Source organism: Schistocerca piceifrons, chromosome X, assembly GCF_021461385.2.
Source record: "Schistocerca piceifrons isolate TAMUIC-IGC-003096 chromosome X, iqSchPice1.1, whole genome shotgun sequence".
Classification (NCBI taxonomy): Eukaryota; Metazoa; Arthropoda; class Insecta; order Orthoptera; family Acrididae; genus Schistocerca; species Schistocerca piceifrons.
Genome location: NC_060149.1, coordinates 194,864,576 through 194,881,092, shown reverse-complemented (window position 1 = coordinate 194,881,092; position 16,517 = coordinate 194,864,576). Strand labels below are relative to the sequence as shown.

The 16,517-nt window shown below is 42.3% G+C and overlaps 1 pseudogene; it reads left to right on the top strand.

The window, feature by feature from the left end:
* Positions 1-14,648: 14,648 nt before the first annotated feature.
* On the top strand, positions 14,649-15,167 carry LOC124721346 (annotated as a pseudogene).
* Positions 15,168-16,517: the final 1,350 nt, after the last annotated feature.

Here is a 16,517-nt window from a genome sequence, read left to right as displayed (position 1 = left end):
TACAGTACACTTAGAATCCACAGCTTCAAACATCACAGCCACTTACAGTCCAACTCTCAAACAACAATTGAAGAGCTACGATTTCTAATGTGAATTGTAGGAAGTAGTAAAGCTGGACTAAATAATTGTCATTCCTGTCTTCAAACAAGGAGACCTGAAAAATTGTGGTAGCTACCGAGGAAAAACTATACTGAACTCCCCATATAAAATTTTTGCCAACATTATCAAAAATAAATTGTATAGACTCCACGAACCGTCAAGGGCAATGAGCAAAATGGCTTTCGAAAAGGAAGATCATACTGTGACTGCTATTTCTCATTGAAACTGCAGTAACTGGAAAATATAGAGAATTTAATCTGTAAACATATATTGCATTCGTTGACTTCAAAAAGGCTCTGATGACGTGATCAAGAACAAACTATTACAAATTCGAGATCATCTTGTTTCCCAGGAACTTATCGAAGATATATACAAAATTTACAAACGGTATTTGATTCTTGTTGAGAAAGAGGACAAACTAACAGTGAGGGACAGAATCTATGTTGGGCTACAACAGGGGTGCTGCCTTCCATCACTATTGTTTATTATTTATATGAATAAAAGCACGCAAGAGTGGAGACAATTGGCACACGGCTTCATTCAAATCAGCAGAAGCATAAAGTTAGATGCTTTACTTTTTGCAGATGATTTAGACTTCGTAGCATCCTCATAGGTTGTCCTGTAGCGTTCTGTACACATTTTAGACACTGTATCCGAGAAACGCAGCATAGAAATCAACGTCGAAAAAAAAACTGTGAGCGTCTTGAGGGAAATACTCAGTACAAAGTAAGATCTGTTTGAAAAATAAAATTCTGGAAAGCGTGAACTCATTCGCATGTTTAGGCTATAAACTATCTTTTGTGGAAGAAACAGACCTAGCTGACAAAGCCACTAGGTACACAAAAAAAGAGTCATGAATAATGTAATTAAGCAGTCCCTAGTCTAGAAGCATTTATAAGTTTTTATAAGACCTTGGCAAGACCTTGTATAATACTGCATTGCCTTTGTTATTCCGAATTACGATGCAATGTTCTCTCGGACATGCGTGCATGTCCGAAGGAACAGGCACTGCTGCGACTGCAGCGGTTATGAAATACATAAAATGCATTCGCAGTTGCGAATATGAACAACAGTCAGCGGTATAGGATAATGACGACAATGAAAATTTTTACTGGAACGGGACTCTAACCCGGATTTTTAGCTTTTCGCAATAATCCGGCACAAAGTTTCATTGTCGTCATTCCACTATACAGCTGATGGTTGTCCATATTTCCAACTGCGAATACAATTAATGTATCAGCAAGACCTGTACTGCGCTGTGGCAATAATCCTGGACAATATAGCAAAGAGAAAAAACTAACAGTTTGAGAAATGAAATTCTTGAGACGAACATCTGGTTACACCCAACTGGATCACAAAAAGAAATGAAGTTGTGCTGAAGGAACTTAAAATGGTACCCATTACAAATTATATAAAAAACTGCCAAAAACCTGGAGAAAATATCTCCAACGAAAGAACTCAAAGACGATCCAAAAGGCTATGTCACACAGTTTCCCCCCTTTCAACATTGTAAGATAGCTAGGTAGACCCACGAAAAGTTAGCAAGAGAAATTCTCAACGACAACGTAACAGTTCATGAAGTGTAACACATAATGGAAGAAGAAGAGAAGAATTTTTTAGGCGTCAGCTCTTGCATCTAACAAGTACTTGCAAAATAACGACATTTTTAGTCACCTTTAAGCTGCATCAGTGTTTTAATACACATGTTGTTGTTGTTGTGATCTTCAGTCCTGAGACTGGTTTGATGCAGCTCTCCATGCTACTCTATCCTGCACAAGCTTCTTCATCTCCCAGTACGTACTGAAGCCTACATCCTTCTGAATCTGCTTAGTGTATTCATCTCTTGGTCTCCCTCTACAATTTTTACCCTCCACGCTGCCCTCCAATGCTAAATTGGTGATCCCTTCATGCCTCAGAACATGTCCCACCAACCGGTCCCTACTTCTTGTCAAGTTGTGCCACAAACTCCTCTTCTCCCCAATTCTATTCAATACCTCCTCATTAGTTATGTGATCTACCCATCTAATCTTCAGCATTCTTCTGAAGCACCACATTTCGAAAGCTTCCATTCTCTGCTTGTCCAAACAATTTATCGTCCATGTTTCACTTCCATACATGGCTGCACTCCATACAAATACTCTCAGAAATGACTTCCTGACACTTAAATCTACACACCATGTTAACAAATTTCTCTTCTTCAGAAACGCTTTCCTTGCCATTGCCAGTCTACATTTTATATCTTCTCTACTTCGACCTCATCAGTTATTTTGCTCCCCAAATAGCAAAACTCCTTTACTATTTTAAGTGTCTCATTTCCTAATCTAATTCCCTCAGCATCACCCGACTTAATTCGACTACATTCTATTATCCTCGTTTTGCTTTTGTTGATGTTCATCTTATATCCTCCCTTCAAGACACTGTACATTCCGTTCAACTGCTCTTCCAAGTCCTTTGCTGTCTCTGACAGAATCACAATGTCATCGGCGAACCTTAAAGTTTTTATTTCTTCTCCATGGATTTTAATAGCTACTCCGAATTTTTCTTTTGTTTCCTTTACTGCTTGCTCAATATACAGATTGAATAACATCGGGGAGATGCTACAACCCTGTCTCACTCCCTTCCCAACCACTGCTTCCCTTTCATGCCCCTCGACTCTTATAACTGCCATCTGGTTTCTGTACAAATTGCAAATAGCCTTTCGCTCCCTGTATTTTACCCCTGCCACCTTCAGAATTTGAAAGAGAGTATTCCAGTCAGCATTGTCAAAAGCTTTCTCTAAGTCTACAAATGCTAGAGACGTAGGTTTGCCTTTTCTTAATATAGCTTCTAAGATAAGTCGTAGGGTCAGTATTGCCTCACGTGTTCCCATATTTCTACGTAATCCAAACTGATCTTCCCCGAGGTCGGCTTATACCAGTTTTTCTATTCGTCTGTAAAGAATTCGCGTTAGTATTTTGCAGGTGTGACTTATTAAACTGATAGTTCGGTAATTTTCACATCTGTCAACGACTACTTTCTTTGGGATTGGAATTATTATATTCTTCTTGAAGTCTTAGTGTATTTCCCCTGTCTCATACATTTTGCTCACCAGATGGTAGAGTTTTGTCAGGACTGGCGCTCCCAAGGTTGTCAGTAGTTCTAATGGAATGTTGTCTACTCCCGGGGCCTTGTTTCGACTTAGGTCTTTCAGTGCTCTATCAAACTCTTCACTCAGTATCATATCTCCCATTTCATCTTCATCTACATCCTCTTCCTTTCTATAACATTGCCCTCAAGTATATCGCCCTTGTATAGATCCTCTATATACTCCTTCCACCTTTCTGCTTTCCCTTCTTTGCTTAGAACTGGGTTTCCATCTGAGCTCTTGATATTCATACAAGTGGTTCTCTTTTCTCCAAAGGTCTCTTTAATTTTCCTGTAGGCAGTATCTATCTTACCCCTTGTGAGATAAGCTTCTACATCCTTACATTTATCCTCTAACCATGCCTTCTTAGCCATTTTGCGCTTCCTGTCCATCTCATTTTTGAGACGTTTCTATTCCTTTTTGCCTGCTTCATTAACTGCATTTTTTATATTTTCTCCTTTCATCAATTAAATTCAATATTTCTTCTGTCACCCAAGGATTTCTACCAGCCCTCGTTTTCTTACCTACTTGATCCACTGTTGCCTTCACTACTTCATCCCTCAAAGCTACCCATTCTTCTTCTTCTGAATTTCTTTCCCCCACTCTTGTCAGTTCTTCCCTAATGCTCTCTCTGAAACTTTGTACAACCTCTGGTTTAGTCAATTTATCCAGGTCCCATCTCCTTAAATTCCAACCTTTCTGCAGTTTCTTCAGTTTTAATCTACAGTTCATAACCAATAGATTGTGGTCAGAGTCCACATCTGCCCCTGGAAATGTCTTACAATTTAAAACCTGGTTCCTAAATCTCTGTCTTACCTTTATGTAATCTATCTGAAACCCGTCAGTATCTCCGGGCTTCTTCCATGTATACAACCTTCTTTTATGATTCTTGAACCAAGTGTTACCTATGATTAAGTTGTGCTCTGTGCAAAATTCTACCAGGCGGCCTCCTCTTTCATTTCTTACCCCCAATCCATATTCACCTAATACATTTCCTTCTCTTCCTTTTCCTACAATCGAATTCCAGTCACCCATGACTATTAAATTTTCATCTCCCTTCAGTATCTGAATAATTTCTTTTACCTCATCATACATTTCTTCAATTTCTTCGTCATCTGCAGAGCTAGTTGACATATAGACCTGTACTACTGTCGTAGGCGTGGGCGACGTGTCTATCTTGGCCACAATAATGCGTTCACTATGTTGTTTGTAGTAGCTTACCCGAACTCCTATTTTTTATTCATTTTTAAACCTACGCCTGCATTACCCCCATTTGATTTTGTATTTATAACCCTGTATTCACCTGACCAAAAGTCTTGTTCCTCCTGCCACCGAACTTCTCTAATTCCCACTATATCTAACTTTAATCTATCCATTTCCCCTTTTTAAATTTTCTAACCTACCTGCCCGATTAAGGGATCTGACATTCCACGCTCCGATCCGTAGAACGCCAGTTTTCTTTCTCCTTGAGTAGTCCCCGCCCGGAGATCCGAATGGGGGACTATTTTATCTCCGGAATATTTAACCCAAGAGAACGCTATCATCATTTATCCATACAGTAAAGCTGCATGCCCTCGGGAAAAATTACGGCTTTAGTTTCCCCTTACATTCAGCCGTTCGCAGTATCAGCACAGCAATGCTGTTTTGGTTAGTGTTACAAGGCCAGATGAGTCAATCATCCAGACTGTTGCCCCTGCAACTACTGAAAAGGCTGCTGCCTCTCTTCAGGAACCATACGTTTGTCTGGCCTCTAAATAGATACCCCTCCGTTGTGGTTGCACCTACGGTACGGCTATCTGTATCGCTGAGGCACGCAAGCCCCCCCACCAACGGCAAGGTCTATGGTTCATGGGGGAGGGGTTATTACACATATACTCGACACATTTCGGAAATACGTGCCATTTTCATTGTTAGTCCTTCCAGCCCCCTTTATAGTACTGTACGACTGCTATTGCTCGAGGTATTCCAAGAAAACATTTCAGGAATTCAAGACAGGACCCATAGGTGACAAGCGTGAACCTCAGACCACCAATATACTTCAACACGTTATTCGAGGTTTCATCGAAACGTCTATTGCAGAATTATGCCTGCTCGTTGACTACGTTTTCTGTTTTTCCATTCCGATGTGCACAGTTCTGAAGTTACTATAGTACGACAGGAAACTTCTTTTAAATTTTTTGTGTCTTTGGAGCTTTTAAGTTTGCTGATTTGCGACTCATGATAGTACGTATTTTGACATTTTCTTTAAGCAACGATATGTTGAATTTGGCAAATGAAGAAAGCTATCTACGAGCAGTGGGTATAAATCTGAGTTAGTCGAAACCTCTGCAAGGAGAGAATGCTGATCGTCCAAAGTAAGGGTTTGTCAATTGTTTGTCTCTCTTAAGCTTGAGCCTGTGCAAAAGACAGACTACAACAGCTAACTTAAGAACTCAATACAGCTACTTGGAATGAATGGCAGTAAATCAATTAAATTAAATTTTAGTAACGTGTAATCAAGGCATAGAAATTAAACACAATAGTGAAAATTGCCTGGGATGCTTTTTGTAAACTAAATTAAGTTTTTAGTACTAAGCTTCCGATGTGCCTGAGCTGAGAAATTTTCAGCTGGTGTTAATTCTAAGCTACGGCAGTGACATATGAACTTTCACTGTGAGTCCCATTCAAAAACTGAGTGTTTTACTGTTAACGAAGGAAAAATGCTGTTTATCTCCACTTTTGTGGTGCATAAATCTAAGATCGATTGCAACTACTTGAACTATTAAAAAAAGAATTGCTTCAGATGAAAACTACTTTGTAAGTGTAATCTAAAATAATACGTGGTAAAAGTTGGTTCTGTTACAGTACAACAGACACTTTCGTCACTACATTATCTTGCTTTAAATTATCCGTTCTTTTGCATTTCGAACTTATCACTTGCTTTTACTTTATCAGGTTTCTTCTTGTGGTTCGAGTTTTCGTATTTTATTTCTCTTTTAGAAATTATCCAAGGCTTTACTAGCATTTATTGGCAGTCAGAACCACTTCTTATTCACAAACATTATATTGCAGCACTACTCATCTACACTTAAAAAGAAAAAAAAACCGTTTTGAAGCAATTAATGCCTTTCAATCAGTGCATGGGGTCAAAATACCTTCATTCTGGTAACTGGTTTTATTTAAGGGAAGATGCTTCAATTACTTATCAATTAATTGAATCATTGATGAAGATACATTGCTAACTCGCCTAATACTTTGCCTAGACAAATTCAGTTTCAGTTTCGCAATCTCTGATCAAATAGAAGCGTTTTATATACATCACAATAACGTTCTGTTCATTTTTCTTGTAATTTTTGTTCTTTTTTATTTTTGTACCCCTTCCACACTGTTTCTACCCATGTCAGTCAATATATTACGAACACGATTTGAACGTGAACAGAACCAGCAATTTATGAGACTCTCCCAGCGTTATTATTACAGGAGTTTTAAGCAAGGAGAAGTCTGGAGGACACTTTTATGCAGCAGTGAGTATTTAACGAATGATGACGATGGTACCTGATTGCTTCTAAATATATTATTGCTCCCTTCTTTCCTTATTCATCGCACTGGCCGAGATAAGTACCAGTAAACCGGGGCAACTAATGTATTAGTTCTTTATACAACACCACAGCCGATTCTATTGCACTTTATCTTTCAAACTAAGTTCCACTTCAAAGACCTGCCTCTACACTGTTGGCATGACGTTAGGTTACAGCACAACAGGCACTGCATGACGTAATAGGCTCTATTTTTAAGAAATTCTTAGACCACGTTTTCATTTCTTCTGGTACGCTTAGAAATGGGTTCCTTGGGAAACATGTGAACGAAAAATGTAAAGTGAAATAGAGTGTTGTGTGTTTTCGGGCTTGTCGGTTTGCTGACGAGGCTCCACCTGTTGTACGAGCTGGCGTGATTTTGTGGCTCACCTGTGGCCAGGTATTTGTTCCACAGGCGCGTTGCGTGCTCGAGCGGTGTCTTCGCTCGGCCCGTTCCCCAAACTACCGTCTCGGTTTAACAACGTTAGGACCGTGGGCATCCGCGGCGAGGAGCCACTAGATGGAAGCCATGATACGATTTGTTTATTACAGATACCACGCCGCTATTAGATTCCCGTAATTTCTGGGAGCTGCCACGGAAAAAGAAAACCTGCTCGTCAAGCATCAAGCCCGGTGACCAAAACATCAAGTCTGTCCTCAGTTTTAGAACAAGAGAAACTGCCATGCAAAATCACTCCGAAGGAAAGGAGAGCGAACAATTATCTCGAAGTTTTATTAAAATAACTCCGAAAACGAGCGAATACGTGATCCGTGAAAACTGAGGCTTAGGACACTAGACATGGATGACCGACGTTCAGGTCCCCATCCAGTCACTGCACTTCATGCCTGACATTGTTTCCGTTTGTCAGCTAGAACGAATGCTCGATTGGTTCCCTGAAATAGGTCACGGACGCTTACCTTCCCCACACTTCTCCAATCCGAACTTGTAGCTCGTCTCTAATAATCTTGTCATCGATGGAACATTAACACTCTGACCTTTAGTCTTTTGAAGTTGTTATTATACTGATTTGAGGAATGTGGCAATTTATTAGTTGATTTTTTATTATTATTATTATCCCGCTGATAGTGAAGTCATTTGAGACAGAATAAAAATTGCGGTACTAAATATATTGTGCACATACATGAAACACCCTCAGACTTTATAGTACCGATTATTTCACCCTGGTGTGAAAATAATGATTGCAAAACCGGCGTAAAACATTAATTACAGAGTGGAATTCCGTGATTGCTATCTTCTTGTTTCGGAGTAACATAACCGGGAAAGAGAAGTCATGCTATCTCAGTTACGTTAGATCCAGGCAACTGCACCGAGCTAGGTGGCGCAGTGGTTAGCACAATACACTCGCATTCGGAAAGACAACGGTTCAAATCTGCGAGCGGCCATCCAGCTTTAGGTTTTCTACGATTTCTCTAAATCGCTCCAGGCAATTGCTGGGATGATTGAAAGGTCACTGCCGATTTCCTTCCCCGTCCGTGAAACACTTGAAGCTTGTTCCTCGATGTCGAAGGGCCGTTAAACACTAATCTTTCTTCCAGGCAACTTCAAGAATCGGATATCGCAGATGTCTGCTGGGTCACGGCCTTGCATTAGCCCCACTCCTACACAAGAACACACCACATACTGCTTCGTCACACCATAGCGCTTTCTTCCCTATAATCGGTTAATAGAAGCCCCCAGGTAACTTAACCGTCAATGTCCTTTACACGTACAGAACAAACTCAGATGAAAGTTTTTCGACCGATAATACATTAAAAACCTCTCCTATTTGGTTCCGTTCGATAGTAGTACTTTCATTTTGTATTACTCTGAAATTAAAAATTTCGCTCCTGTCTCGCGATCAATCCAAAACATTCTATTTATTTCGTACAGAACCTTAGCGGTATACAGCGTAGCATGAAAGCATGAACCCTCCCCCCCGCCCTATTGAAATATTTACTAGACTACAACCTGGAATCAGAAGAGCAACAGATCGAATGTGAAATGCCACTGTATCAATGCTCTTCTTGACTGTTCAGACAGGTAAAATTCTGTATACGATTATCTTAATTTCGTAAGCCTGATCACAATTTAGAGCGGTAATTCGTGCCCTCTCCCTTCAACTTCTCAACCAGTGCCGTATTTCAATTTCATTAGAAATGTGTGGAAAGAAACTACACGTTACGTAACACTGGCGGTGTACGCTTTTGGATTGTGAACAGTAACTCTTTTTTTCTTGTATGACCTGCCTTTGTAGAGTATTCATACCTAGAAACAATATAGCAGCAGTGGTTAGACTGCATCTAGGCTGAAGAGCCAAAGAAACCTGCCTAATATCGTGAAGTGCCACAAAACTATGTGGCGTAGGCTCGAAGAATGTCTGAAGTAGTGCTGGAGGGAATTGACATCATGACTCCTGCAGGGCTGTCCAAAAATCCGTAAGAGTACGAGGGGTGGACAACTCTTCTGAACAGCACGTTGCAAAGCATCCCAGATATGCTCAACAATGTTCATGTCTGGGGAGTTTGGTGGCTAGCGGAAGGGTTTAAACTCAAACGAGTGTTCCTGGAGCCACTCTGTAGCAATTCTGGACGTGTGGGGTGTCGCATTGTCCTGTTGGAATTGCCCAAGTCCGCTGGAATGCACAATGGACATGAATAGATGCAGGTGTTCAGACAGGATGCTTAGTATGTATCACCTGTCAGAGTTGTGTCTAGACGTATCAGGGGTCCCACATCACTCCAACTACGTACGCCCCACACCATGACAGAGCTTCTGCCAGCCAAAACAGTCCCCTGCTGACATCAAGGTCCATGGATTCATGAGGTTGTCTCCATACCCGTACACATCCCCAATGTCGGTGTTGATGGGCCAAGGTGAGGCGTAAAGCTTGGTGTCGTCCAGTCATCAAGAGTACACGAAAGAGCCTTCGGCTCGGAAAACCCACACCGATGATGTTTAGTTGAATGGTTCGCACGCTGACACTTGTTGATGGTCCAGCATTAAGATCTGCAATAATTTGCGGAAGGGTTGCACTTCTGTCTAGTTGAACGGCTCTCTTCAGTCGACGTCAGGTCCCGTTCTCGCAGGATATTTCATGTTTTACCGGATTCCTGATATTCACGTTACTTGCGTGAAATGATCGTACGGGAAAATCCCCACTTCATCGCTACCTCGGAGATGCTGAGCCCCATCGGTCGTGTACCGACTATAACACCATGTTAAAACTCACTTAAATCTTGATAACCTGCCAGTAGCAGCAGTAACCGATCTAATAACTGCGCCAGACACTTGTTGTCTTACATAGCGTTGCCGACTGCAGCGCCGTGTTCTGCCAGTTTACATACAATATCTCTGTATTTCTATACGCGTGCCTATATCAGTTTTTTTGGCTCTTCAATGTAGCTGCTACTTGGGTTAATATTATATTCATGGACGTATAGACAAACGCAGGTTAAAGATATACGGACTGAGCCTCTTGTATACGGATGTAAAAGGAATTGGCCGCTGTCCGAAAAAATCTGGTATCTGTGTTGGTCATGGCCAACAGGTTGAAGCCTGTGCTGTGGTTTTGTTGAGTTACTAAGGAGAAAGCTTTAGCACCTCTTGGGCTCCTATTGCGCCACCTGGGATCCCTCATGTCGCAGCGACTTGAGATGCCCTCCTTGTCTCGGTCTGCAAGCACATGAGTGTGAATGGTGAACAGGGGTGGGGTCGCGAATCTCTGGGCGGAAGGCGAAAGAATGTACTAAGCGCACAGCTGTCCCTTCACTCCTTGAAAACAGGTTTGAGGTGTTGACCGCTGCAGAAAGTAAATCTGAGCCAGCACCGGACTCATCGCCTGTTGGCACTGGGGTCGATCACTCTGACAGGTTCGGACAAGTGTAGAGCGTTGGCTCGCTACAATTTAGGAGCACAAAACGTCAAGAGAGTAAAGGAGCCCCTTGGGGAAGTCAAAAAGGAAGGTTAGTAGTGTCGACTCTCTATGTTCGTCACAGATTTGGACTGTGCAGAACACTGGCTGCACCCGGCTGCAAATCACTACTCGAGCCGGGAGGAATGATGCCTGTCGCCTGGGTTCTGAGGTACTCCTCGGTTCTTACAGCTTGCTAGTTGCCTTGGTGAAGGCAGCTAGTCTTGCGTGTAGAGTGGAGGCTGAGCTCGATTTGCAACACCGTTCCCAGAAACAATCGCGGTGCTCTGGTTTTGAGCCGACAGAAAGGTTTTGACAAGAAGCTCAGACGATTCTATGGGTATCTTGTGTGAAAATTACACGATCTCCGCTACCGTGTGGAGCATTGTGGTGCTCCTGTAATAGGTTAGTGGTGCAGTACAAAGGAAGGGTCTACTAGTGTTGAAGTGTACGTTTGACTTGCACATTCCGTTTTTTATATTTGTTACATCCTTCCACACGTCCCATAAATGTTCTGTTTGCAGCATAGCAGGCTCAATAAATAGAGTGAAGAATATTCGGCATTGCAGGTAGGAGAAGGAGAATGTGAATGTACTGTTAGTTAACTGCAGGAGGGTCCATTAAAAGATCCCAAAGGTAGTCTGCCTTACAAACGGTCATACTGCGCAAACAACTCTAGGGACAGAAAGCTGGTTGAAATTATACGTTGAAAGGAATGAAATTACAGATTTCGATCGAAAGGCTTATGGCAAATGTTGGCTGGGTGCCAGTGGTGGAGACGTTTTTATAGTGGTAAATAGTACTATAATGTCTTCTGAAGCCAGCACAGATTATCAATGAGACCTAATTTCGGTGAAGATACGTGTTAAATGTACACCAAACATATTAGTGTATGGACGGCATGCTCCAACAGCAGTGGTCGAGGAACATTTCAGGGAAAACGTGGAGAATGGTGCACTTAAATTTCGTTGTCTTGCTATAGTATTAGGGTGAGACCACGATTTACCAGCCATAGACTTGGAGACTCAAGCGAACGTTGTGGGCCCGCCGAGCGTTTCTAGGCGCTACAGTCTGGAACCGCGCGACCGCTACGGTCGCAGGTTCGAATCCTGCCTCGGGCATGGATGCGTGTGATGTCCTTAGGTTAGTTAGATTTAAGTAGTTCTAAGTTCTAGGGTACTGATGACCTTAGAAGTTAAGTCCCATAGTACTCAGAGCCATTTTTGAAATGGCTCTGAGCACTATGGGACTCAACTTCTGAGGTCATTAGTCCCCTAGAACTTAGAACTAGTTAAACCTAACTAACCTAAGGACATCACAAACATCCATGCCCGAGTCAGGATTCGAACCTGCGACCGTAGCGGTCTTGCGGTTCCAGACTGCAGCGCCTTTAACCGCACGGCCACTTCGGCCGGCCCATTTTTGAACATTGTGGGTAGTTCGGACAGGATATCGTACGAAATTGTTGTAAGTGCCTTATCAGAAAATTACCTTGAGCAGATAATCAGAGAACTGGAACGGAAACGGTAGCGTCTTAGATATTCTAATTACAAATAGGTCCGAATTTTTCGAGTCAGCGTATAGCAGGTGATCAGTTATCACAATACCGTTATGGTATCACTGACTAGGGGTCTCGGTACCAATGTGAAGGATTGTAGGATGATATTTCTGCTTAGAAAGTGTGGCAGGAAACAGATTTCATATTACCTGAACAGTTAACAACAAACATTCACCTCTCAGGCTTACCGTATTCGTTATAAATTGTCAATATTCAAGAATAATGTGCAAAATGCCTTGGACATACATACGTCAATCGAAGTTGTGATAGATGGGAAAGAGTTGCTGTGCTTCGAAAACAGTGTTAGAAAATGTTCAAATGTTTGTGAAATTTTATGGGACTTAACTGCTACACACTACTTAACCTAAATTATCGTAAGGACAAACACACACACCCATGCCCGAGGGAGGACTCGATCCTCTGCCGGGACCAGCCGCACAGAAACCGTGTTAGAAAGCTGCTTCGAAAGAACAGAGAGCTTCGCTACAGATTTAAACGTAGCTAAAGTCTCGTCAACATACATAACCTAAGCGAATCAAAATTAGCTTAAGGACAGCCATGCATGAAGCATACAACGAATTCTAAAGTGAAGTGTTATCTACTGATCTGAGAGAAAATCCTGAGAGGTTTTTGTGTAACGTTAATTCAGCTAATGATTCAAATCTACCTGTTCAGTTACTCTGTGCCCATAATTACATCGAAAGAAAGGATGACAGAGAGAAGGTCTAAATACTAAATTCGTTTTTTTCCAGAATTGTTCCACTGAGAAAGATCGTGCCAAAATAAGTGAATGCAGGACAGAAAATCAACGTAATCACTTAAGAAAAAACAAAGAGGCGCCTTGACCTTATGGGACACCTATATGATTTTTCATAGAGGATGCGAAAGAACTCGTTCTTCTAGTAGCCGACTATCGTAGGTTGTTCAAGAAACGAAGCGTTGCAACTGATTAGAAAAATTTACAGGTCATTCCTCTTTTAAGAAGCGTTATAGAATAGATGCACACCACTGACGTCAGTCTGTTGTAGAGTTTTGGAATAGGTTTTATGCTGACTTATTATGATCAGAACGAAAGTCTCCTCTGTAGGGATCTAAATTAATACCGAAAAGAAAATCATGTGAAACCCACCTCGCTCCATTTGTTCACGAGCCACAGACGGCAACAGATGTCGGAGCCCTGGTTGACGCCGTGTTATTTGACTTCCTGAATTCATTCCGTCTAAGTCTGCACTGGCGATTAATGACCAAAATAACGTACGTAGGGAATATCACACCAGGTTTGTGACTGAATTGGAGAGTTCCCTGCAAATACAGCAGAGGATGTCATTCTTAAAGGATCGAAACCTTCAAACGTATGAGAAGCTCCTGGCATATTCCAAGGAAGCGCTGTTGAACCATTACTGTTCTCAGTATATTTAAATGTCCTAGCAGAAAATGTTGGAAGGTCCATGAGCCTGTTCGCAAGTGATGCCGTTGTATATAGAGGAGCCGAAAAGATAGGGAATTGTAGTGAAATGCAGGAGGATGTGCAGAGATTTGACTCTTGTTGCAGGGACTGACATTTGGCCATCAACACAAGCAAAGGTAGCTTATAAACAGAAAAAAGACCCGTTATTGTGTGATTAAACAGTTACCGAACAGTCCCTATTAGCTGTCAGTTCCAGTAACTATCTGAGAATACGAGTACCAAGGGATTTAAAGTCGAAAGAGTTAATAAAAAATTGTAGGACAGACAAGTGACCGAGTGAAATTCATTGGAAGGTCGTCAAGAAGTGTAGTCTACCCACGAATGAGGTAGCTTAAAAAACCCATCGTTCGATCGATAACTGAGCATTTCTCGTCAGTCTTGACAAATGAAACAGGGAAGATCCAAGAAGAACAGCGCGTCTCGTCACAGGTTCGTTTAGTTAGTGAGTGCAGAAGCGCGATGGAGATACTCATCGCCCTCCAGTCTCTGTCACAGAATAGTTCTGTGTTACCTGGTAATTTTCTGATAAAAATCCGAGAGTGGTAGTTCCTAGAAGAGTAAACCAATATAATGCTTCGTTCTAAAGTATATTTCACGAGAAGACCACGAAGGAAAGAGTGGAGAGATTCGCTCACGCAAGGAGGTATACCGCCAATCACTGATCCTGGGGAGCATTCTCGACTGGATCAGGATAGGGAAAAAGTATCAGTAGTGTACTTTTCGACATAGAACCTGGCTGGCACCAGGCCACCGCAGAGTCAGTCTATGCCAGTCTCAACATGGGGCAAATAACATGGCCACGCTGATAATACTCTTAAGTCCGTCTCCTTGCAAGAAGGCGTCTTGTCTTCTTTTCTAGCTGCTCTGTGACATCTACTCCCGTAATCTACGCGCGAACATTTCGAAGGTACCGCAGCGACTTGATACATAAAAGATGGCTTTGACTCCGATTATCCGCCACTTACTGGACGATGTTCACCGGCTTGGGTCTGACACATGACGACTTGCTTTTCCCCTGTCCGTCTCTTGTTGCTGCTCTGGCTGGGTACTATAGACCGTGGTGTCATTTGGCAACTCGTAAGTCCGGCGTATCTACTATGCAGAATAACAAGGATGAGGTCAAGGTTAATTTAGACGTCCAGCAGTTCCAACCGAAGGCGGTAACGGTAAAAGTGGTGGGCGACAGTGTGATCGTCGAGGCAAAGCATGAAGATCGTCAAGATGAGCACGGTTACATCTCGCGCCAGATGCAGAATCGCTGTTTGTTGCCGAAGTACGTAGCGACTGTACAGGTGCACACGCAACTCTCGTCAGACGGTGTCCTGATTATCGCACACCAAAGAAGGCTCTCCATCCAGCTACGGGCGGTGAGCGTGTGGTACAAATTGTGCCAACGAATGTTCCAGCAGTTACCAACCAGCAGCAGCAGGGAGGAGATAAGATGGAGCAGTGACTACTTCATCACTGATGTACTCACTAAATTTTGTATTGACCGATCATTTCCTTGTATTATCATTGTACCTTCTTTGTAGAAATTTTAACATTTTACTTTCCTTCTTCTTTACGTAGAGGTGATATGTATGACAAAGACTGTATTTAAAGATTTACAAGTCACTTTCATTTTCTGTAAGTGTAAAATAATATTTCATACGTAAGTTTTGAAGAAGGTGTTATGTTGCCATTTCTAGTGATGCGCAATTTTTCCCAATCTTAAGTCTGATATTACTTGTACTGGTGTTATTTTAAATAAACATTTTACACAGAAAAAAGTAAACAGAGTGTCGTCTAAATGCAACGACTGGTGATTGAGACCACTCGTTGCCTAAATTTTTAAAGCGCCTTTCGTCCGAATTCTGAAGCCTGTGTAGCGCTAGGATAGCTTCAACGTATTTCACTTTGTGACACACCAGTAATAACAGTGCCGTCAGATGACAGATTTCTTGGCAGACTGTGTGCTTGTGAACGCCACATGCGCCAGAGCTTCTGGGACCTATTAGCTGAGAGCCGTTAGTGGCTGCGGCGCCAGGGCTGCCGTGCCTCGCCTTTTATCATTTTCATTTCACATTCGACAGTAACGCTAGCAAAAGAGTCGTTTTAATATGGTGAGTATTGTACGAGCGTTGCCCAGAAAATAATACACCGCAATTTTTCTTCGACAATTGTTTATTGAACATAATGAGAATTACACACACGAAAGAATGGTGTTTCATTTACACACCCTATTTTCCACGTAATCTCCATCCCGTTCTATAACTTTCCTCCAGCGCGAAACAAGGGCGTGCATGCCCTATCGGTGCCAATCCTTGTCCTGATGGCGGAGCCAGTGCTTCAATGCTGCTTCCTTTGCTGATTGACAGATGCAGCGCCAACCGCCGAGTCGTTATGCGCCTGTCATCGCGAATGACATCAGCTCGCTGCAACATAGCAGGTGTGACAGCCGTAGGTGGAGATCCACCGAACCGCCTTCTGATGACCTCACCCTCCGTGCCCAGCGACTAACTGTAATTGTGTCGACAACAGAGGTTCCATAGACTTTGCACACGCGTTTGTGCATATTCTCCACAGTTTCTTTCTTTGCAGTGAGAAATTCAATGACGGCACGTTGCTTGTAACGTACATCACCTACAGACGCCATTTTGAAACTGTCCTGCAGCTACGCTATCTGTCGGAAGTGACGGAAACTTGGCTCGCTCACTCAGGAGACTTCAAATAATACAGGCGTAACGTTTCGCATTCGTAGCATTGTTTTCTGCTAAGAAAAAAAAAATGCGGTGCATTTCTTTCCTGGCAACCCTCGTATTAC